Raw genomic sequence first — 25,597 nt, forward strand, 5'->3', positions numbered from 1 at the left:
GCGTCATTGAAATCCAGTACATACCCTCTGTATTAGTGCTACTCTGATCCATTATTGCCATTATTAGCCACTGATAGAATTTGCTTTGATTGTAACATCTGGTATTTTTGACGATTTTAGTATTTGTAATTTACTTTTAATATCATTACTATTTAATACTATTTCTTACTGATAGCTGAATTAATTCAGTACATGTAATGGTTGCTAGGAATGGGTGAACATGCTACACAATAGGAGTCCATCCTTGATTGTGGGGGTATGTGTGTCTTTTTCTCTCTTTTCCTTTTATCTCCTTTTCCCTTCCTCCTCTCTTTTCTTCCTCTCTTCCCCACTCTCTCTCTCTTATTATGAGCTCTTCTGAGGAATGTGCAGCAGAGTTAGGGGTTGTAGAATGTATCTGTTGTGGGCTGGAGTGGGGTTTATGTATTGTTACAATGTTAAACTCACTCACAGTTGGAAAAACAGGAGAGAGGCTGACATGTGCCATCTGTCTAGAGCTAATAACTAAGCATATTACTTTATCTGTTACTCTGCATCAGGGCTAATTCATAAACTTTAGAAGTAGTGAATTTCTCAGTATAATTTTACCTGTATGTTAATAATAAAACCTGATTACTGTGATTTGAAATTGTTAGTTGTGTCTGGTCATGTTTACTCTCATGTCACAATAGATATTAAGAAACTATTATACCTTGTTTTCTTATAGATTCCGGACTGAGAATCTGACAATTGTAGTATTTATCTTCATTCTTGTCTGCAGGGTTTTGCCTAGTATTGTGAAGAACCAACAAAAAAGAAAATTAGAATAGAACATGGCAACTCACCCAGCAGTTCAGAAATCTGGTGCTAACCTGCACTTTCTTCAGTTCAATAACCTGGCTTGTGAACCAGCTTCAGGAAAGGTAAGCACATTAAAAACACACATTAGATGATAGAACTACTCAAGCCAAGTCAAGCCACAGATATTCTCAGCATGGGGGACGAAACAGGAGTGGAAGGACTGTGTATGTGTGTGTGGTTAAATATATGAATACATTAAATATATGAATACATTCAAGGTATATTCTGGTTTATATTCTCCAAACATATTTTACACAGAAATAAATATACTGAGAAATATTCACAAATAATTTCCCCAGTGCTATGTATACACCTGTGTGTTTTTTTTTTTTTTTTTAAACAAATAAGTTTAATTGATTTCCCTGTAGAGGGACAAAAAAGTATAATCAAGACACAAACTAGTAACTTAAAGTACAGTATGTATATTATCATGCTAGGGGAATATTCTCAAAGATGTTTATTCCATCTGTATTTACTCCTATTTTACAAAAAGATAAAAATCCATGTTTAACTCCTAAACCTTTTTACAATGTTCTATTGGGTCATATTAACTAAAACTTTTCTGAAGTGTAAGTATTCTCATACGTTAAACAGTGCTTTGAAAAGTGAGAATACACTTCTATCCCTGTTATCAAACTACCCATTGAAGTAAATCGTTCATGAATCACGCAGTACATAAATATTAGAAGCCGTGTTCATTTAAAAAAAAAAAAAAAAGCTGTGTTGTCTTTCATTAATGTGGTAACTTCTTTTGAAAACACTGCAGGCATCTCTAAATATGTAATGTTTTGTGAACATCCCTAGAAAATGTATCTATTTAAAAACTACTCTTTTGTAGATGGTTGGATTGCCTGTATAAAGGTTTATGGCATAAGAGAAAGAGACTGGGCTGCTGTCTCTCCAGATGAGAAAGTGGACCTGGCAAGCCTAGTAAATGGAGGCATCTGTGTTGGCTTCAGTGAATGCTCACTTTGGTCACACACGAAATTTCATTCTCCTTGGTTTTACTTTTTCAAAAATTATGCAGTGTGCTCATTTCCATGTATGTAGTTTGTAAATAATTCAAGTGTTAAAGTCCAATAATAAGGTAAAATATAACAACACACTCACTTATTTTACCTCAGAATGTATAATTGAATGTTTAGAGTTGAGGGTGATATTTTACAATAATGTATCTAAAAGCATTCCAATTTCCCATAACTTTATTAATATCCTTTTTTTTTTTGCGCTAGAGCCTTGTTGTAAATACTGTTACGTATAAGTAAGGAGGTTGCTCTACCCTGTTTAAATAAATAAAAAAAAATATATAAAAATACAATAAACTACTATGTCTGACTAAATTCTAAGGGTCAAGTTTATATTTTTGGTTCAATACATTTTTAAAATGTCTTTTAATGCAATGTCTGATTCTTCGCAGGATGAGGAAGGGCCACCAGTATTAATGGTAATACACGTTTTGTAGGGTCCTTATAGTCTAACCGTCATTGTAATATTCTTGTTAGAATTGTTTACTTTCTTTTCAGCTTGATGGTCTGTTACAAGTGCCTGGAAGTGAATGATCGGTGTTTAGATTGGGCCACCCTGGAGTGACAACACACATAGAGATTGATAATAACCACTTCAAAGATAAAAACTCTACAAAGCAAAAACAAAACAAAAAAACCCATATTATACTACTAAAAAATTTTAATATTAACCTAGCAGTAACAGAGCAAGTGCTTTAGTATAACAAGGTCCAACTGCTGTTACTTGTCTATTGCAAGGTAACTTCCCAGACTCTTGGACACTTGAAGCCTGTGTGATGACACCAGAAGAAGAGAAAGAAAAGATAAGCATGAGGTGGAAGACCAATCAGTGATTTGAATGGAAAATTCTACTTCCAAAAACAAAGGTGCATGGGGTTCCAGTGGATCATACTGACCCCTTATACAGACCACACTTTATAATATATTAGTCCTCCAGTTTGAAAATCGATGGTAACAAGAACATAGCTATATATTTCTTCAGTGATGTAGCTTATACAGCATTGTTCAGCATCACACAGGTCACCCTCACACATGTGTGGGAACAGTTCTTAACATGCTGAACCATGAATCTTTTTATGCAATATTTGAAAAAGAAACACACAAATTAATCTCAAAGGCAATTAGTTGTTTCTTGAGGAGGAATGTTGATTATGATGACATCACATATGTGATAAATCTGTTTAACTGCACTGCATGATTTATCACATATACGGCTGGTTTCTTAGACCCATTAATCAAGCCAATGTCAGTCCAAGACATGTGCTAATCAGAGCCTGTGAAACCAGGTGATAATGTATTGTCCAAAGTTCTTTATTCATCTAATTGAATTTGTTTATGTATCTATTCTTTACAGCTCAAAGCACATCACCTGCATTTCTTCAGTGGCAGCCCAACAGAGCTGAACTGGCTGAAGCTGTCACTCACGTGCAGCGCACTATAGCTCCAGATGGGGGCATAAGTAGGGTGTGGCTCTGGGCTTACCTGAGTTCTCTGCCGAAAAAAAAAAAAAACTTTTACTGTCAACAAAAATAAAAGGAGAGAGACCGAGATATATGTGTTTGTTTAATGTATTTTATGACAAGGTAAGTTGGATAACAAATCAGTATTTTGTCTCCTGTACATAGTGAAACATAAATAGTTATAGACCTCACAGTAGGCACACAATGAATGACAGAAGAGTATTAATAATAAATACATCTATAAATTATGCATTCGGTATAGAAATTATACTAGCTAAAGCAATCACTGGCCTTTGCAACGTAACAATCTCCTGTTACTTTGGGGAGGGGGGGGGGAGTAACAAGGCCACAGTATTATGCACTTAACAACATAAGCTGGTCCATGGAGTTGAAAATCGGTCACGTTGATTGCTTTACTCATTTACAAAATGTACGTTCTAAACTTCAGTTCAGGAGGCAGGACTTGTTAGAGGTCACAATGCTTATTATTATATTTAAAATAAATATGAAGGAAAGCATTAACTTACGAGTAATTTAAAGAATGTTTTTTCAAAGTCTGTTTTTATGATTGAAAAAAGTTTGATATTTATGAAACTCCCTTTTGCTGTTTTTTTTTTTTAAACAACTGACGATTTAGTAATATGAAAATGTATTTTTAATAATAAAAACAGCATTTTGAAAAAATAAATACAGAAAGAAAAACGTTCAGTAAGTCAATGAGTGTTGAGAATAGGGCTTATATACCATCACCCCCTGCTATTTAGCACCATTATGGCAGGTGCTGTTTTAGTGTTTGTGTATTTATTTCCAGTACAGTAGTCTGGCTAAGAAAACACCCTTTGGGAAGCAAGCAAAGTGTTCTCTTAAGAGACTACAGTATATCCCACATACTCTATCGCACATTTTTGACTGTCTGTTTAATATTTTAATATATTATATATATATATATCATAGTTACTGACTGGGTAGTGACTCATTTATATATTTATAGTGTCAATTTGAGCCAATGACTTGACCCATTCATCCAAAATTGTGTTAAATTTTTGTAATAAAATACTGAACTGGACAGTGGAGGTGCTTTGAAGGTCTGTCTTACTTCCACCAAGGATTAATGATTAAACCTACAGTAACCCTAACCCTGTACTCAACTGAGGATGCCAGCCTATACAGAGCAATCGCCACTCTTTTTTCCACTGGCACATGAGACAATATTTAATTCCCTTTTGATTGCATATCTCCCTTTACCAGTTCCACTATAATGCTGAATGTTGCTCTGGTGACGAGAAAGGACTCTATCCCCTGCAGATCTGTGAAAGAGTGATGGAGCACAACCTCTTCCCACCAGCAAGACGGACGAGTATGTGTCCAAACCATCCTTTCACTAGCCGTTAGCATTAGATAATAAGACATAAGGATTTGCTGGTAGAGGATGTTTGGAGGTTCAAGCTCCCGAAACAAAGGGAAAACATCCACTGTTCCCAATCCAGACAGCCTTGGGAGCATACGTGGAAGAGCTTTATTATCCTACATCTTAGCCAGTCTTGGTAAGTTTCATTTTAAGCTCTCAGTTAATTTTTAATAAATGAGTTGTAAGATAAATGAGTTGAAACGGATTCAATACTAATGACATGCCACCCCACCAATGACATTTAAAAAACAATTTGGGCAAGATCAGTAAAACACATTACTAACCAACCAAGCACAAGGTATTTTGTTTTATTGCGCTCAGATTAACTTGTGTACCAGTTCTCTGCACATGGAAACCACATTTTCACACAATTTCACTAGTAATCTTCAAAAACAGCACAAGTACTTTACGCATAGCTAATTTACATATCAACCCCCACCTTTCCCCTTCATTTGCATGACGTAACATCTATATTTTCAATAAAGATTGTTTAAACAGAAACACTACTTTTTTTTGTTGCACTAAAGAAGCAGATTCAGTGCATAGTGTTTTGCACAGTACTAGGGTTTAGAATGTATGAGGGGCAGACGGTTTGGAGAAGAGACAATACCTCTCGATATGAGGGCACTTGAGTCAGTAGCACATCAGACTGGCTTATCACTGCAGGTTTCATATGAATGGGCGAATTGCTAATGTGCTTGTATGCTACAGTTGAGCATTACGTAAAACCGTTTGACTAATCCCCCAAATAAAGATGTTTAGTTAAAATAATGTATTTAGTCGTATTGTGGTATCTAATGGCGGAAATCAATCATGGAATCCGATCCTATCTGTTTAGGCCAGTCCTGGCACAGATATGCTTCACAAGGTTATCTCCCTGATTGTCTAACACACCCACCTCTGTTTCTTGTAGTTACCTGCACACAGCAACAAAGAACCACAGAGAAAGAAGCCCGACTTGGTAAGTTTCTGTAGAAGTTAAGTCAGGGGCCGATTGCAGGGTGACCAGATTTTCAAAGCTCAAAACATTGTTAAATAATTGATGAGACTAAACTGAACTGTGCATCTCAACTGCTGCTGCAGAGTCACTTCCAATAGGACCTTGGTTTTACATCTCATCTGAAGGACAGAGCACAAGGAGGCTACGTGACTAGCTCAGAATCATACACAGTGAGTCAGTGACTGAGCTGGGATTGAACCTGGAACCTGCTGGTAACAAGCACCTTTATTTTAAGCACTGAATCACCAAGGCTAGATAACTAACGTTAAAATATGTTGATCGAGGTATCAGATAGATTCCCTCCTTATGTTTGCAGTGTATATAAAGCTGTTAAACCACAGTTTCACCACATTGGATACATTCTACGCAAAGTAATTAGCAAATTGAATCCTGTCCAAATGTAAAATTAGCTAATATTAGCCCTGACTAGATCTGTACAGCTTTTGCAATGGACCATTATATTATGTTGATTAGAGTAATTCATTTAGGGTTATGTTGTGTGATTTTGCATAGAAAATGTAAATGATATAGCTAGTAAGTCATGTACAGTATGAAATCTAGACTTATTATCCAGACTTTTTTTTTTATTTTTAGACGGGGCAAATATACATTTACTTTAAATATTTAAACTTGTTGGCTATCCAGAATAATCCCCTTGAGTGTCGTATACAATGGTGTCCAATTACATCAAACAGATTATATTCATGTAGGCTGCAGTAACATGTTGCTTAACTGTGTTTAGAAGTATAGAATTTAAAGAGCAAAAAGTGAACATTTACTGGTTGGACTGGCTTTCTTTCTTACTTTCATTGCAGATATCGCTAGTGATTCACAGCAGAATAATTGTCTCTGCAAGATGGAGACAAGTTCTCCATGAATCTTGCACTATCATGTCAGTAAAAGTTTTCATATTGACCTGGAGTAATTGTATATTGACAACAGAAGTTCCACAAGGGGGCAATAGATAACAAGCTATGTGCAAATGATCACAATTTTCTTAGCACATTAAAAAAATAAAAATAAAATAGAAAAAGCTTTTGTTTATTTCAGATTTAAAGAGATATTGTAAAATGATGGCTGCTATAACAATTAAAAAAATAGCTTGTGTTGCTAACTTAAATCACCATTTTATCAGCATTCAACAAAAAATACAAAAAACCCCCAAAACAAAACAAAAAACGAATGATTTGATGCATATGTTATGTCTATTAAAGTTAAAAATACAAAAATAATAATAATAATAATAATAATAATTTTTTTAATTTATGCAGTTTTATAATCTCAGGATAATAGCTTTGTGTTTTTGTGGCGTGAGACTATCACTTTGTGCTACAGTACAGTACAGTGCAGTGCAGTGCAGTATAATATGTTTTAGGCATATAAGGCATAAAGTGCAAGCAATGATCTGACCTAGATATGCATTATACAAATTACCATTAAAACCAAAACTACATAAGAGTGACCAAGGATTGGACAGTCATGGAGACTGAACTGCTACCTCAGTACAGGCTTGAGGCATGCTTGTAGGGCAATCTCTGTTGTGTTCTGTACATAGCAAGGACAAACTAAGACCCCCCTTGGTGCTTTTGGTATGTTCCATGATGTTTTCTCTCTAACATGCATGTGCCTAGTCTATCAGGTAAATATTAATTATACTGCTCTGTATGTTTGGAAGGATGTGTTGAAGAGCACACTTTATTTAATTAGATATTAAATGAGTGAAACTGTATAATTGTCTAAAGATTATTTCTTTTTTTTTTTTTTTTTACTAATTTAAACCACATAGAATTCATACTTTGTCTGATTGCTGTTTATTGTAGTGTGCATCATGTGGAACACAAACTAATGGCGCTGACGATTCTTTATTTGTTTCTTTTTAGTGTTTTTACAAATGGGTTCCTCCAGTGCGGGTACTTATACCACAGAACACTTTAAGAAAGTAAGACCTGTGTGCTGGCCATGGTAACTGACAAACTGCAACTTCGCACAGGAGCAGTGTATAACTGTATTATTAAGATGAAGGGATTATTATGTTGCTGCGGGAGCTGAAAGATTTAAACACCTTCCATATTTCCAGTGGGTTCAAAATAAAGGAACCTTCAGGGACACAGTTCACACGTAGGCATCTTCTTTACTGTAGTATTATTATGAGATGCTCTTCTACACCCTGGGGAGGCAGGTCACATGGCCTGTAATTTGTGTATTTGTATGCTGGTAATTTACTTTGATCTTTGGAAAGGATTTCATTATCTGCATGCCATCCAAACCCTTGGTCAGTTAATGCTTTTATTGAGGAAAGCAGACTTAACCTGTACATTGCTACTTGATATGGAAGATAACAGACACTGCCTAATTTAGAAGGGAAAACAAAGAGTGATTAATATAATAAGTATGTATTGTGAGCTCAAATACCTAATTTACTACTTGTCTTTGTCTTGTAGGATACATCCTGAATTACTACCTCAAGAAAACAAAAGATACAGTGTGTTCTTCTTTGATGTATAAATCAAGTATGTTTTCCTGTTAGAGTTAACCTTTTACCACATGAGGCCTTGTGCGAGTGTGAACAGCATTTTAGTCAATGTGTTTGGCTGTTGTTTGCAAGATGTCACAATGAAGGCCAAGAAATGATAAATCCTCCTTTCAAGGAATGCAGGCAAACAGTGTATACACACAGAAACATTTGCTTTTAATGGCATTCCGTCAAAACCCAGTAAGGCTTTCTTTTGGCAGATTGGCGCTAGAATAGGGAATGACAAGCTTCATCCTCAAAAAGGATAAAACACCAAGCAATTACAGATGAAGGAGGAAGGATTATTCTGTTTATGGGGATAACCTAGTTTTTATTTTAAGGAAAGAGATTATTTTGCTGTTGGAGGTTACGTATTTTAGCATTTTGATGATCTAAAAGATTTCTTAATAATCTGTAGAATTTTCAGTACCTCTGTTTCCAAGGAGGTCTCAAGGGCATCAGACGGTACATCAATCAAAAGTTCCATTATCATACAACCACTAACACAAACAATTATGAAATAGATTACACATATACATGTGTTTAGACAAAGCATGAACATGGTTTCTATAAATGGCTGAAGAACTTTCACTTGAATTGACAAATTTTACTGTTGACATAACAATGGTAATCCGTACACAGTAAGAGAATAGTTTTTGTTTGTTCAACCTGAGACTTTAGGTACAGTTTAATTTGTTCGGGAGGTGGTAAAAATGTTACCAACAATTTGATCTGAGTAAATATGATATACAGTATAGCATCAATCATTGTCTTATAGAAACATTGTTTTAGCTCTCCACTTTAATAAACATTTCCATTATGTACTGTACCCTATGTGCCCCTTGATCAAGTACATTTAGTCATGTAGAGAGAAAAGATTCACTAGCAAAGATCAAAAATGCAGACGGCACTTTGATTGTATCTCTGTTGGCTTGCAAGTACCGATACATTAAACATAATTTGTAACTAATTAGCAGGGCTGCAATAATTCATTGTGTATTGATGAATCATGATATTTCATTTGCTTGATATATCGTGTCTTAAAAGAGGTGTGCATCGTTCGTATTGTGAAACAAGACCAAAAGCCGAATGGTTCTTGAATGAAGAATGAGTTTGTTGACTACACACCCTCTCTGTCTCATTTACTTTTAGTTTTTAACAAAATAGTCTATCATGAACTGGTCATTTGATGTTATTGTGCATCATACTAGTACCCAATTGGGAGCATCACATGATCCATATCATACCGCTACCTGTATATCAAAGTAGATAGCAGATTGTGACTTCAGTGTAACGTTACACCCCTATTTGCAGTCTTTTCCTTTGCAGCTAACCCTTGTTCTTTCAACACATCAAGTTGGTGGGTTGTCATGAACTGCTGAAAAAGAAAGCATGTTTCAGAATATTGTAAGGATGCCTTAGAACTGCAAGCTGTCAAGGGCTATAGAAAAATCAAAGACTGTTTTCTCTACATTTCTCCATTTTTGTACAGTCTGTAATTCCCATGAATCCCTCCTAGCAGGATGGCACGCAGCATTGCCTTTGTGTCTGGCTGCTTCTGGGAGAAGCTGGGAGATCTGTAAGCTCCCCTCCAGCCAGCTTCTTCCCCCAAGTCAGCTAAAAAACAATTTGATTACAAGTTTGAAGTCTGGTTTTCCCTTCCTGTGCGGAAATATTTGCTCACATTACAACCTAGGAGTGCAGCCCTCCTGCAGTGTACCATGTACAAGTCTGTTTTGTATCTAGGGGGAGAAGATTCTTACCTTGTTGTCTGGGCTGAAATATGCCCTTGTGTTCTTGTGTACTACAATTTCTCAAGCCTTTTTCTATCAATAAAAGCATAACGTCTGACAAGAAACAAGTTATTCCCTTTTTCCAATCAGCTTGTTTGGATTTTCACTATTTTGATAAATAAGGCCAATGCAGTTGGAAATTCTCAGCTGCCTTATTTCATCAATAAATGATTAGTTTACCCTGCTCTCTTGTGATTGATGGGCTATGCATGGGGTACATTGGTACCAGAGGATGTCACAAGGGAGATTCAAAAGCATATTGGTTAATGAAAAATTAAGGTCAGAACGGAAAAAAATAAAATAAATAAAAAAAATGTAAAATAATAATAAAAAAAACCAGCAACGATTTGTGATCAAGTATTTTCTTCATGACTTCATGGATCCGTTCTTTCTGGATTTCCTGTTTAGTCAATGGGTCACATTGCTCCTTCTACTGGAGATGGGCAGGTAGTTACCGGGCACCCCGGAGTTCCACATGGAGTTTAAGGGAAATTGAAAGACCAGGCAGACTTACCAGTGAGGGAGGAGGACTCCTTTTTCTATGCCAAGCCAGTGAAAGTGAAACATAAGAAGCATTGATCCAGGTCCCCACATGCATTCTCTGCAAAGGATTAAGCTATTCTTATGTTAGAACTGTTATAGTGAGTAATTTCTTAAACGTTTCTAATATGATAAAATGTAATGTTAAGTAAATGTAAAGTAATGTAATGTACAGGATGGTACTGTACATGTAACGGTGGTTTAAATCGAAGTTATACAGAAATAGTAATGAACTAATTATGCCAGAACACTCAAAAGTCCTTTTTTTAATGTCAAGAAAGAGTGATGAAATGGAGTTTATGGAATTTGATTATGTAACAAACTGAGGGCTGATTTGATCAACTGTATCCCTGAGATGGATTTTACAGTAACAGGGAATCGACCTGAATGCATCAACCGCCTACTGTACCCATGATTATACAAGGGTTAAAATGAGCATTGAAAACTAGAGTGATCCCCTAGCGCTTTAAAAGAATTAATCCAGCTGTGGCTTACTCTGACAAGCTGACCAACGTTTCTTCTGGATTTCAGTCATCAGTGCTAGACCAAACTTTTGTTTTAGTTTTACTTTACATTTTTTGTTTTGGTGCGTGGTTAACTTACGAGCTCACAAATCAATATCAATAACAGCTTTTATTTACTGTACTTTTAAATTTGAGTTTTTTTCAAGCTGACAGTGTCACCAAGTGGTAATATGTTTTCATTGCAGTGTTTTTTCATAGCAAACATGGCTGTTAGCGGGTTGAAAAAAAAAACCTTGAAAAGTAAATATAAAAATATCTGCAGATGGCTTGGAGAATCATAAACTAAGTACTAATGGTTGAAAATAATCCATACACTTTTTAGTAACCTTAACAGATTGCTTAGCATCTGCTTTCTGTAATCTCACATGACATTGGGTAGCAGTCTTTAGGTATTCATAAGGGTAAAAGCATCAGTGCATTGACCTTCGCTGTCTGGTTAATAGTCCTAACCCAATTATTACTTCAGTGTGACATAGCTTCTGACTCACGAATTAGCTCAGCTCTTAGTTTGTTATATTGATGACGAGACATGTAATTGGATTTGAGAAGCTGGAGGAATCAGTGCTTTGATGAGGTAACTGGAGTGGTTTTGAAGCATGATTAATGCTTACCACATCTTAAAAAGTAATAAGAACATTTGTGAAACCGACAAGACCATTCGGCCTATCAGTGCTCATCCAGTTTCTAGCAGCTGGTTAATCTCAAAATCTTGTTAATTCGGGTCTTAAAAGATTAGCGACTCATCATCAACAACATGGCTAGCTATTCTATTCCATACCCTGTGTAAGGAGGTGTCTCGTACTCTCTTTCCTACAGTAAGTCTGTCTCTAGTTAGTTTTGAACTCTGGTCCTGGTTTCTGCTAAATTATTTGTTAGGGTTAATTTTGTGAACTCCTTGAAGGATTCAATAATGTCCCCCACAGCTATTTTTTGTTCTCCACTAAAACACCTTGGCCCCTCTCAAAAGGAAACAATGACAAAGACTTGAAACCCTTTATCTAAATGTTTTTACAGCAGTAAGCTTTTTTTAAGTACTGCTGTGTAGCTCCTTATTTAACTGTTTATAGTTGTGGAGGAGAATATTCATTTACTGGTTTAGCTATATGTAACTGGCACAGCCAGTAAAGGACAGATTCTGAATATTACTTTTGAATACTTTATTTTGAGTCCTCATGGAATACCTGAGTGTCTTGTCATCCTGTATTTTAAGTTTAAGTTTGAAAGGGTACTTTCTGGTTTTCCCTTGTCCTTTTTCTCCACTCTCTTGGCCTTCCTGGTTTTCATTGATTGTATGTGTCTTCAGCCTTGTGATAGGCTTGCAGCATTGTCATGTATGTGATAGGCTTGCAGCATTATGAAGTATACCTTTTATCGATTGTGTGGGCCACTGTTTTTCTATGGGGAATGTGGGGCAACCCCCAATATCCCCTGAACTCAATGGTAATGGTGACCCTGATTCTTATTAAAGTAATCTAGACTGTCTTTATTACTGCTTCTGTTTAGTACTAAAAACATGAGCTCAGCATCAAAGCAGTTCTATCTCAATCAGCAGTCTGTTACACATCAAAAAAAAAAAAAAAAAAAAAGGATTTTGGTTAACAGGAGTAGGAATAATTCCATCAATAGCAATAGTTTCCCTGAATGTAATCCCCTTTCTGTCACATTCAAAGGCCACCTTGTCCCATTGCTTAACTGACCCTCAGTGCTGATCATTAGTAGTCATTAGATGTGAGTCTTCAACTTTGTCTAGGACTTCATTACTCACACATACCAGCCTATAATGCCTGGTGGTCACCCTGATGTCAGATCTGATTGTTTAATTATTACTGTATTAAAATGATAATCACTTTAGTGTTGGCTGACTGAGATTTGCGAATCTCACACAAGTGATAGGACAAGAAAATTAAAAGGTACTGAATGATTATTTTCTTATTTAGCGTGGCTGCTCAGTTAATTCATTTATATTATGTATTCAATTAATTTGATTGATTGTTCCATCAATGTGCATATCATTTAAATGCATCCTTTGAAATGTGTGAAAATATATAATCGTTTCAGAGATTAACAACTAATAGTGATTCATGTCTTGTTTTACTCAGAGGAGGAAGGTGTATTTAAAGCTCAGGCCAGAAGGGAGATTCATGGAGCATGATGATACTGATATGAAGGTGGACTTGCCCATTGATGAGGTAAGCATGAATAGACTGCAATTAAACTTCATTCTGTACACTGCTGCAGTACTAGAGGATGAAGGCTGGGGTATTTGTTTAACAATATTTTAGCAATAAAACCCTGATTAGGTGGAATTCTCCTCTGGTGGTTATGTGGGTCAGAAACAGACAAGGTCAGCTACCAAAGTGATATCCAATATTCAGTGATTTATTGCAATGAGAAAGCGGTAAACTGCCTTCTTTAAAAAACAAAATATTTAAATGACTACAGTGGCTTATTAAGGACATGGAAAAGTGAAAATATGTTATGTCAGTCCTGTGTTCATTTAAATCATGATCTTGATATAACAATTTGAAATGTCGTCACCCTGAGAATTTATCGTGTGATCTCGACATAATGATTTGAAATTTAGTAATCTAGACATCACACATGTATTTATCTTGTAATTTAATAATAATAATAATAATAATAATAATAATAATAATAATAATAATAATAATAATTGTTGTCCAAGGCCTGAATTTTGTCATGATCTTGTAGTCGCATTGACAGATCAGGATTTCTGTGTACATCATAGCTGTGGTGTACTGACCTTCGTGTGACAGCCTCCAGTTAAGAGATACCACACTGAGTCCATTCCGTGAGTCCATTCCATTTATTTGATCACACAGGTTGAAGGTTGGACATGCAAATGGATCCATAGCGCTTGAGTCTAAATACACACAAAACAAACAACACTCGCCTATCCAAATAACATTTTCTGACAAGGATTCAGTTACCTGGCGATGTCAAAGAAGTTGATGTTCCAAAAAGAAAGCAAATTTCCACAGCATAAGCCCATTTAGTGTCTGTTATTTTTGTTGAAGCTTTAGAAAAAAAAAGTTTATATATAATTTACCACACAATGTACATGATAAAAAAAATAAAAAACACAGTTTTAAAATAATTTTACAGCTGTTTTAGAAGATTGACTTAACTATATACAGAAAAGGAAAGTTTAAAAACAGGATACAAAACAGGAAATAGTTTCTTTTTTAAAGGTTGCTAGTTTCTAAATCGATTGACATTTATGCATTTGTAGAGCCCAATTATCCAAGAAATATTTATAAATAAAAAAAAGTCTTCAGCAATCACAGGGTGGTGAGTTTTCTCTGTACTACTTTGTGCTGTAAACATCCACTAGCAATGAGCATTATCAGGAATGGATTTTAGTTGGCAGATAGCAAAACCCATCAGTTTCAGAAAATTACTCAGCTGTTGAAACACTGACATGTGCTTTAGACAAATAATGTATTAAGGGATCAAAGAAAGAAAAATTCACGCATGAAAACATGTGTCCTTCCCTCTATTCATTTGCACAAAGCATTGTAGGTAATTCAATATTTCATGACCTTTGTTTTATTGAGATACAGTTTAATTAAATGCATTTACCACTACTGCCAAACGATTTTCTTATATTTAGAAACTATATGTTCATCTTAGATTTTGTGGACTATTAGTTGTATTGACTTCCAACTTGGAATGTATGACAGCCATCCTTGGGGGACTTGTTTGGTGACCTCGACATCCTTCAGTTCCTTTACTTGTTTGCACTATTGCTCAAAACTTAATAAAAATATTTCTGTCAAATTTAAAGAGTAATTCAATTGGAATTCAACAAAAACAACAATAACAGAACCCAAGTCAGTCTAGCAGCTGGAAAGTTTGTGCTCTGCAACATTTTTTGAGTAATGAGGTCTGATCTTGTTACACATGTGTTTTGTGATCTGTTTTTTTTTTCATTTGATTTAGTGTTGGGAACCAATACTAGACAGCACGTTTGTTTGTTGTTAGATACAGGATAACCATAAACTCCACATTAAATCTGTTTATCACAACCTTTTGTTTTAATTTAGTCAGACAGCTGAGCATTTCTTCTTAATGAATATTCTTTTCTATGTCAATACAACTAGGGATGTTTGATCAATTGTCTTCCTCTTTTACAGACATTTTGTGATAAAAATCAAATACCCATTGATTTTCTATTCTTTGCCACCACAGTGTCTTTGCATTCATCTTGCTTTATTTCCTGGATAGTATTCCCCAGCTAAGGTTTTGCAATACTTTCCTTACATTCAAGGTCAACTTTAATCAACCTCAGACAGCATGACAGACTTAGCTTTGACTGCAAGGAAGATTCACTGGAGATTTTAGGGTCACTGTATTATACTGTCTAGATTGCTGTTCATTATATACTCGTTCATCAGAACCATCAAATATTCTGTACTTCCATGCTGCATTGAACAATGCAGAGAGCATTAATTAGCAGTGCTTTTTAAACAAACTGTTAAAGACAGTTAATTAAAAATCAAGCACATGTTGAAATATAACTAACACCCAATGTTCTAAATGTCACCTTCATTTCTTACATGGTTTATGATCTGATTTTTTTTTTTTCACCAAAGTTATTCCATTTGTTTCATTGGTTTGTAAATAGCGTATGGTTTGGTCAGTCCCTAACTAAAGTGTCTCTCTCCTTGGGTTTCACTCTTCATTGTTGCTTAAATCACACACAAGGAATACTGTAATTCTGCTGGTAGTGATATTCAATAAGCCTAAGCTAAACTATCTCCTGCTCACACCAGCCAGTAAATCCAAAAGGGTTCAGTCATTTTGGTGACAGTTTAATTCAGGTTTGACTGTATACCATCCATAAGTAAGTGAAATGATTATAAACACATGAAGTAACACCTTTATGAAGTCCTGGCTTTGTATGCTGTAACATATTGATTCGTAAAATAAGTGCTATCGTCCTTTTGAGGTGAAGCTTGTGTGTTTATCTCAGCCTAGTATAAAATGATTACTCTATGACAGGCTGGAAGTGTTTCGAGAGGGTACGGAAAATCCATCTGGATTAGAAAAAAATCTATTGGGACCAAAGTTTGCCTCTCAGTCCCATAGCAGTCATGCTGGAGAGTAAATTGGCATGGGGTACTGTCTTCCAACTGAAACTTGTTGTGCAATTCTGCCTACATGCCGTCAAGCATCGTTCAGTAAAAAACTTCACGTTTACTGATTTTCCATGCATTGGAAAACAGGTTCATTTATCAGTAGCAAGTGGTGCAAATGCACCCCAGCGTGTTTAGTGAACACATCTTGCAACTCTTTGAAGAATGCTTTTATTTTGATACCAAGCACGTCCTTGTCCAACTCGGGGTAACGGGAGTGATCCTTCAAAGTGTACATAGTCATTTTGCCTTTGCACTCCTTTCCACCTCATGAGGGTTGCAAAATGAACTATATTTGACATACCACAATCACAGCTCCTGCTTACGAGCAGAATAGATTGTTGAGATTTGTGGGAGAGCAGAGGAAGACATAGAAAACATATCGCTTCTAAAATGAATGCTTTAAGGCTGCCACACACTAGATGCGATTTTTCATTGGGCGACAAGATGCTTTCATACCGACATGACCATACACACCAGAAGCGACAAATAAGCAATGCGACAGATTGGAAAACTGTCAGATCAATAAAACCATAAACAATTGCTATTGACAAAACTATGCTCAAGACTGATACATATTGGTCAACATGATGTAGTAATTATGTATGTCTTCTCTGATGTTATTTCAATAAATATGGCAATAAATCATACATGCCAGGCTTATCCAGTGCCTTCGAAATGGACTCCCACATATTACCTTTCAAATCTGTATTTTTAAAATTGCAATGATATTTCTCATAAAACTCTGTGTATTTTTCCACGGCTAGTATTATTTTTTCCTCCATTATTTTGGATACTGCTTACCTGAAGGACCACCAGCAGCTTGGATTGGTCAATTCCCTAGTGGTCACATGACAAATCTTAAAGAACAGGATTCAATTCTATTTATTTCGCGTCTGTCCAATGTTGCCCTGGTGTTGCCCCTGCATCGCCTGTGGTGTGAAAGATACTTATCAAAAGTATAGGTTGTGTAGAGGCCCTTAGGCCTATTGATTTATGTTTTCATTTTAACTATGCTTCTGATACATTGTATTCTTTACAGTATCCTGCTTATTACTGGCTTGATTTTTTTTTTTTTTTTTTTATAACGTTTTCCATCTTCAGGGAGTTGCAAAAAAAGGCATGTGTAGGCTACCACACAAGTCTTCTGCTGACCCACAGAACAGTGGATGTGGAATTATTATATGCTGGGCATAATTTTCATCTGCAGAGTACCATCTGCCCCATTCTGTTTTTTTTTTTTTTTCCATAGGGGCAACTTGATTGGTACTAGTTATGTCATCTTTGGGGAAATTTGCCCATATGAGGCGGATATACAACACATACAGTCACTGATACGCTGGTTCTTATTTTCATTGGCCTTTAGTTGGCCTTTTAGTTTATAGAAAGGTTTAAGGGCAGTTATACTGGGAAACAAAGCATAAACAGAGGTTAAAATTAGGACCCTATTTCAGAATGCAGTTGCTGTCATGCCTGACATGAGTATGGACAAACATAGTGATTTCATCAGAGAATAGTTTTACTAGCCTGCTGTATTTATTTTCTTTACTGGTGCAGCTGAAGAAAAACATTAGACACTTACAGATTGAAATCTGCCTCAACTGTTCCTTGTAGTATAAAGAAATGTCTCGGGGGCATAAAAATATTAAACTGCAGTACTTTTAATATGTACTGGTGATGCGAGGCCTCCAGCTGAATGCAACCAATCACATTAATCCTTAATTTTTTTTTTTTGTCAGGTATCCTTACAAGAAGGACAGGGGAAGATATTTGCTGATCAGCAACACTGGACACTGTAACAAACTCAACTCTAGAGGTCAATTAAAATAATTTTAATTGCCTGATCACAATTATATTCCCACCCGCAATAAGCCATATATTAAAAAGGTAGGTGAGCGGAGTGCCAGATCCAAGAAATAAACACGGGGTAAAACAGTAATCCTTGAATATGCATTGAGGCAAAGAAAACAAACCACAAAGTAAGAATAGAAATACTGGATAACAATAAAAAACTGGTATAGCAATAAAATAGATAAGTGAAAAAGAATAAATCACATCCCACAATTATAGAATAAATCTGATCAATTGGCCCAAAAAATAACAACAGTCCAATTTAAGTCCTTGATAGCCAAATGGGCAGAGTTCCAAAAACTTTAAATAAAAAACAGAAACCAAAATGACAAAAAAGGCCCCTGGCTTAAACTGTCCATACACAGGGCATAACAAAGAAAATAAACCAATAAACTGGGGCTTCTGTCCTGAGGTGCTAGTTGAACCCCAATGAAACAGCAAAAAAGAGCTATTTGACCAGAACAAAAGGTATATAACGAATCAAGCTGATTACAGATCCCCACCCCCTCCCCCAGCGTTTAGGAAACGATACAACAACAAAATCACCCTGGTTTGGAAATGTCCGTCCAACAAATGATTTTCCAATGGAGAGGCAGCGCGGTGGAATAATCCTTTCAAATCTCATGGTAAAACAGGAACGGCTTGGTGAGACAATGAACAGTAATCCAGAGGGTGGACATAAAGACTTCAATAAAGCTCTATTCATTTACTAAAGCAAAGTTTAAACTCAGCTAAAGAAGTTAATTATAGCAATGATTCCGCTTTTTGGTATAAACTTCTTTCTTAAGTGTTCTTTTTTTATTCTTTAAAAGCAGTAGCTCAGAAAAAACATTTTCTAACAAACACATGCGTGCGCGCGCGCGCACGCACGCACACACACACACACACACACACGCGCGCACAGAGCCACCACTTTCTCTCTCCTCTACACAAAAACTGACCCCCTCTTCACGAGTCAGGTGCCTGTAATAAAGAAATTGCCAAATGGTTTAATGAGACAAAGAAAATCAATTAAGTAGAACCAGACTATTGGTATAAAGACACTTAAAAACAATTAACTAGATAAATAGGAGAAGAGAAGCGGTTTATTACTAATTTGTTATGTATGGAAAACAGAATATATAAATATTTCAATAACTTTCAGCATGTTTTACATTTGTGGCTTTAATGTATAAATGCTTAATAAGCTTTCAGTTAAACTTTGATAACCTGGCCAGGTTTTCTGCCACACAATGTCAACCCTATATGATTGTTCTATGAATGGGAGCAATAATGTGTGAATATTGATTTAATGAATATTGGCGGGAAATTAGGCTACATGAATAGGAAATACAGAATGTTACTTACGTTCAGTAGAATCAATTTGACATAAAACTGCAATATTCTAAGGCTTCATGGAAAACTCCACAGTGACCTTACTGACTACAGCTGACATGTAGGAACCCTAGTGACTAAAGCATGTTACACGCAGTCTGTTTATGTATACTATTGTACATTATAAGGGAGTTATTAATAGTAAAACAGAAGACAATTCTAGTTATCAAGTGGAAAGCACCCTCTTTAATAAAGATGTATTAATTCATGCCAGTTAAACCAGGGATTGGTGAGTAAAGGCATCTGGAAAGTTGGACATGAAGTGTATTTTTTTAAGGCCTTGGAAATGTTGTAAATGTCTGCTTCTGAAGTGAATTGCCTTCCATTGTGTACTGAAGCAGGTGCAGGATGATTTGTGTCTGGTGCTGTATTAAGATGTGTACTGAAGCAGGTGCAGGATGATTTGTGTCTGGTGCTGTATTAAGATGTGTACTGAAGCAGGTGCAGGATGATTTGTGTCTGGTGCTGTATTAAGATGTGTACTGAAGCAGGTGCAGGATGATTTGTGTCTGGTGCTGTATTAAGATGTGTACTGAAGCAGGTGTAGGGTGATTTGTTTCTGGTGCTGCATTTAGCCAGAGATCAGTTTTGTGCAGCACACTTTAGGTAACTGATTAACAGGGTCCACCTGAGCCTAACTTATCCTCCAAAGTTTGCTACAGAATCATTTCCTACCTATTGGGTTCCCAAGTGGCTCATCTTGTGAAAAAGCTGCTGCTTGGAGTGCATTGAGAGTCAAGCAAGCATGGATCCATTCATGCTCACACCAAGTTGCCAGTCTTGGATGGGGACCTATAGGAAGCCCCGCTCCTTGATGTAAATTGCTACTCAGCTGGAATTTGGAAGAAAATAATCATCTCAATCTTTAGCATGTTGTGAATTAAGATACTCAACAACAAGCAACAGACCGCTGATCTTCAAATGAAAACCAGGCATACTTTGCCTAAATCAAATACAAACATGCAACGTTATGTTACAAATGAATGAAAAGTGTATTTTTTCTGTCGCTCAAGTAGAAATGAATGACAAATGCATGCATGGTAAATGATTGTCTCTTATCTTGCAGACAAAACCAAAAAGCAAGAAGGTTTCTGAAGCAGAAAATCACATTACTCCAGAAGAGGGTCACGTTTCTCGGTGTGTCAGGTATCCCATAAAAACAAATAATTCAAAAGTGCACAGCCCCTGTCTACTAAACAATATTATTACAGTAATCATTCTCAACATGCCATTGCCATCTATGTCATAAAATTGATTGATTTTGCAAATCAATGGCTGAGATCAGATTCAGCAGAAGCAGCAGATATATAAATTAAAAAAAATAAAAATAATCCAGAGCACAACACTTGTCAACAAGTTCACAACACTCGTCACATAGAACTAGAGATCTCATTGAGTCTAACTGTGGACAACCCTCTCACTCCTTTGTATAGAAGCAGTAATCATATTTCATAGCAATTTATTTCCGTTTCTGTGATATGAATCATTCACTCAGAACTCAATTATTCTTTAAAAAAATATCTTCACTGTTTTCTTCATACACAAAATAGGATCACCATGAATAATAACCAAATGGTTGACAGGCAATGTAGCAATATTTTATTTATTTTTTTGCTGATGTTTCTGATCGGCTTGCTAATAATATGAAACATTGTTTTTCTGGTTTATTGCATCGGAAGGTTGTAAAACAAATTCTTTGTAAATAGAAAATAGAAATGGACTGCAGTATTATACACTGGGGTATAAAAACATGTATATGGATTAACTCTTCCCTGTCTTGTACCTTGTTTTCATGGACAGCCAGCTCGAGTTGACTCGAGCGCACTTGAATTGGCATGAATCCTACCAGAACTCGAGTTGTTTCCATGCTTTTCCGAGTTACCCGAGTTATCACGTGATTTAGGCAGGAAATACAACAGATTTCCCCCAGAAATACTTGCAAGGTCAAGATGTGCATTTGCTGCAGACGTTATTACACTCAACTTGTCAACGATTTAAAAGTTAAATCCATCTAGATATTCTTTCACATTTTTCACGCAGTACCTATACCTCTGGCAGACTTGCTGGACAAGGGAAAAAAATGTGTCAGATGTCAAAGTAGATATGAGAATGGCAGTGATAAAGCACATTTGCTTGAAAACATTACAATTATTTCCATCAAAGGATTAACAGAAATCTGGAATTACTCTGATGCGGTCAGAAATCCAGAGGCATTGTAAACTGCGCCTGCTACAGGACTGTTCTTTTTTATGTTAAGCATTTTTGTCTTCCTTTTCTTTTTACAAGAGTTTGATTGAGTAACAGCCACAATTGTTTATAAGCCAGACTGTAACAAAATGCTTGATTGTTATTGTCGAAACGACAACTATTACTGAAAACAGTACCCACTGTGCAGGTCTCTCAAAGTCCCGAAATGTTAAAATAAACGAGTTCTCGAGTAATTTAGAAGCGTGAAACATCAGGACCGTACCAGGGTTATGTGGTTAATGGAAACTAGGCATCAGTGTATTTAAATTTGAAGCCATTTCACATTTCATGGCGATTGTCCTATTTTCTTGTAAATTGCAAACAATTTTTCTGAAGCAGTCACTCATAAGATGCTGTCACAATTTTCTGCTTTCTGTTTTAATAGATTTTAAACAGACTTTCTGAACTTTCAGCTGAATGGACAAAAACAGAGGGAAAGCTACAGTAGCTAACTCTGAGCCCCAATGAATACAATGAAACAGCGTATTAAACAAAAATGTTCACATCTTGACAGTATGGTTTCATATTGGCAAATTCTTTTTCCAGAAATGTATTATATAATGATGTATTCATTTTAATATTGCATACACTGGCTGACACTTCGTCTGGCAAGTTTGCCTAATTGCAGGGTTGAATTATTTAGTAACAGAAATCCTGAGTGAGTTTCAGTGTATAATTAAGTCTTTTTTTTGTAATTTTCTGATAAATTATTTCAGGGTTTCTACCTATACAGCTGGCAAACTATGAAATATAATTGCACTTGTGAGAAAATTACTGTCCCATGAGATGAATTTGTTTGCTGATTAAACTGGGTAGACTAAATTAATAACACAATGGTATCCATATGGACTGCAATACTCTAAGCTCTATGCAGGGCTTTATGTGTCTATCTTCATAACAAAAATATGCACCTTTTCAATACATTCAACAAAATCAGCCAAAAGAATCCAGACAACAACTGAAATGAGTTGGACAAAATTGGAAACACCTGCAATATGTAACACACACTTTAATGTAAATGGAAAGCCATTATCATGAGAGATACAGCTTCTCTTTGTGGGAAAACCAAGACACACCAGCATTCTGTAATGCAGCTCAGAGCTCCAACCACTAAACTGTCACTCACTAGTAAGCAAGAGAACCCCTTATCCCACCCCTGTAAATACATTTAAAAAAAAAAAAAAAAAAAACAGGTCACATTTATAAAATGTAGTTTATGTAATAATCCAGAAAGGAAATGTTTTAGATATGTCTAAAGTGAATGCAAACTATCCCCATGTCTTATAAACCTATTAACATGCATTAAAGATAAAATCTACCCAGTGTACCCATTAAAACAATGAATGACCATAGCAAATGCAACCTGATGAGAGGGCAGAAAGGTTAGGCACACACTTTGGTGTAATCATTCTGCTTGTGTGCGATCTTTTTAAATGTAACCCATACTATTTAAAAATGTCTACTTAACTCAATGCTAAAAAAGAAAGTAAAAACATAAAAGCCATCTCATCGTCAGAGCTTCGTAAAATGTCATGCTATACATTTTGAAACCCAATGCAGCTCATGACAATCCATGCGTATACTACATTAGCTCAAACATGTCGTTTGGAAAATGGAAATGAGGATGGGTGTGCTTGTCATTCTGTTAAATTATGTAAATTAACAACTACCTTTTTCTGCTCAATAGCTTCACAGATCAAATGTGAGAACTATTACCTCACCACATATGTTTGCCCGAGGAACTATTAATGTACAAAATATTCAAATGGATCTTACACTTAATGTTGTTCTATTTTTCTATTAAAATGAATGTGTTCTACATTCTGAAAGCTTCTGTGGCAGGGCAGAAGCCCGTCGTGTAAACAGAGAATAAATGTGTAACTAAAGATTGGGCATGTTTAATGTAAGTTTGGCAGGGATGGGGTTAGTTTCATCCCTGCTAGAATCCACTGGTGGAATATGACCATTGCTAAAAACTTTTTGGTGCAGTTTGGAAGGAGTGGAATGACAACGGCAGCACTGGTCAGCCCAGACAAGCACAAGCATTATTTTCAGCTTTATTCATTGTTTTTTTTTTTTTTTTTTGCTGTTGCGCGCGTTTATTAACTAACACAAAATAAATAGGAAAAAATAAAAACAGCACTTGGGCCAAAATAAAAGCTTCAAACAAAACAATTCATATCATTCACAATAATACATTCTACTCCTTCCAAACTTCCTGTATCCTTAGCGTCCTGGATAATGCACCTGTTTATTTGCTACAGAAGGAAAACAGTTGTTTAGAAACTTAGAGCATATCTATAATCAATTCATGTTTAATAATCCATTAATGATATATGAATTTACATATTAGTAAAGACCCATATGTAGTACTATGTCTCCATAACCCATGAAGGAAAATCTAGTTGCTCTATTGCCTTTTCTTCAATAGGGTTTTGTACATGTAGAAAATGTTGTGTTACCATAATGTGAAATCCCCTTTCCTACCCCACACCCCGCTGCCCTTACTGTTGTCCAAATGAACCTATAATGTTTTAATTTTCTTTTTTTAAACTATATTCGATATGTCTCTGATTGAAGTGACAGCTGCTCTGGCGCTGTTCAGCTAATGAAGAGGATGCCACTTCTTTCACATAGCTGTGCAGCAGCAGATAGTGGGTGCTTTAAAGACGTGTTTGAATAGAGAATCTCAGTCTGCTCTCAGATGGAAAGCAGCTCATTATAATTGACTGTGTTTCATGACCTGCATTTAGCGTGAGCAACAAAATCCTCCAACAGTTGTGATTAGCTTGTGGCCTCACAATAAGATTCCAGGAACAAGTTCAGCCCCTGTTAACATGCTGCATGGTTTTTAAAACAACCTTCTTCATGAAAGCAGTCAGCACATCCCTTATAAAAGCACTAGGTAAATCTCAAAGCACAGTAAATAAATAGTTGGGGGGTTGACGCTTGGAATGGGAGATGAGAGGAGGAGGGGCGAGATCCAGAATTCTAGGTGAAAAGGAAACTCTGCTTATGTGTGAATTATTTACGTTTTTCTTTTGTTTTCTCGATCTATGTGGAAGTACAGACTTTCAGCGGCACAAAGAAGCAAGTCCTGGATTTTCTGTTTTGTTTTGATTTCGCCCTCAATAATTCCCTCCCTCACAGTTTTTGTTTTGTTTGTAAATTAAAATAAACCTTCTGTTATTTTCAACTGCAACCCAACTGTGTACTTTGTCTCCTTACTGTGACCATCCTGTCACACATCCATTGCATATTCCCAAGGCTACATTAAATTTGCCTCTTACAGGCATTCATTTGATAAGCTCATGGAACTTTCTGTACTTAAAAAATTCAGCTTTCTCTGGATGCCAGTGTTATACCATCATTCACAGTACAGTCACAAAATACAAAACTATTCATAGCTTGGACTGGATATGACCATCATTCATATTCAAGGAAAACCCAAATCGTTTTACCAGGAATACCTCCACATCATTTGAGATTGTTTATAGCACAATCTCTGTCACTTTTATCCCACTGGAATTTTGAAGAGAAAAAATCATTACACATTAATTCCTTAAAGCTACTGATACAAGACACGGAGAACATATAATGTATCTTCCTCCAGAGACAAGAAAAAATGAGCTGACTGCAAAAAGGCTTGCTAAACACAGACTCAATGTGCTTGAATGTTCCGAAAAACTACATATGATTGCTCAAGGCTTTTGAAGCAGTCCATCGCTTTAATTGATCTTACCCATCAGCTACCCATTCCTGCATATGAGGCTACTAATTCTGAGCTACATCTTCTAGCTGACAACCAACACTAGGTGTGAAATCATGCAAATACAATTCACAAATCACTGGGAAATAAAAAAA

The 25,597-nt window shown here is 36.0% G+C and overlaps 1 long non-coding RNA gene across 2 annotated transcripts; it reads left to right on the plus strand.

The window, feature by feature from the left end:
• Nucleotides 1-779: 779 nt before the first annotated feature.
• Nucleotides 780-24,935, plus strand: LOC121315502. 2 transcript variants are annotated; one of them, XR_005950277.1, is made up of 10 exons: nucleotides 780-2,731; nucleotides 3,220-3,448; nucleotides 4,631-4,869; nucleotides 5,647-5,694; nucleotides 5,817-6,625; nucleotides 7,614-7,672; nucleotides 8,175-8,243; nucleotides 13,202-13,291; nucleotides 18,001-18,148; nucleotides 20,553-24,935. It is a non-coding gene; the product is annotated as an uncharacterized LOC121315502 (long non-coding RNA). The 2 variants fall into 2 exon arrangements; XR_005950278.1 differs by having other exon boundaries at nucleotides 18,001-18,077.
• The last annotated feature ends 662 nt before the right edge of the window (nucleotides 24,936-25,597 follow it).

This window comes from Polyodon spathula, chromosome 5 (assembly GCF_017654505.1).
Source record: "Polyodon spathula isolate WHYD16114869_AA chromosome 5, ASM1765450v1, whole genome shotgun sequence".
Lineage (NCBI taxonomy): Eukaryota > Metazoa > Chordata > Actinopteri > Acipenseriformes > Polyodontidae > Polyodon > Polyodon spathula.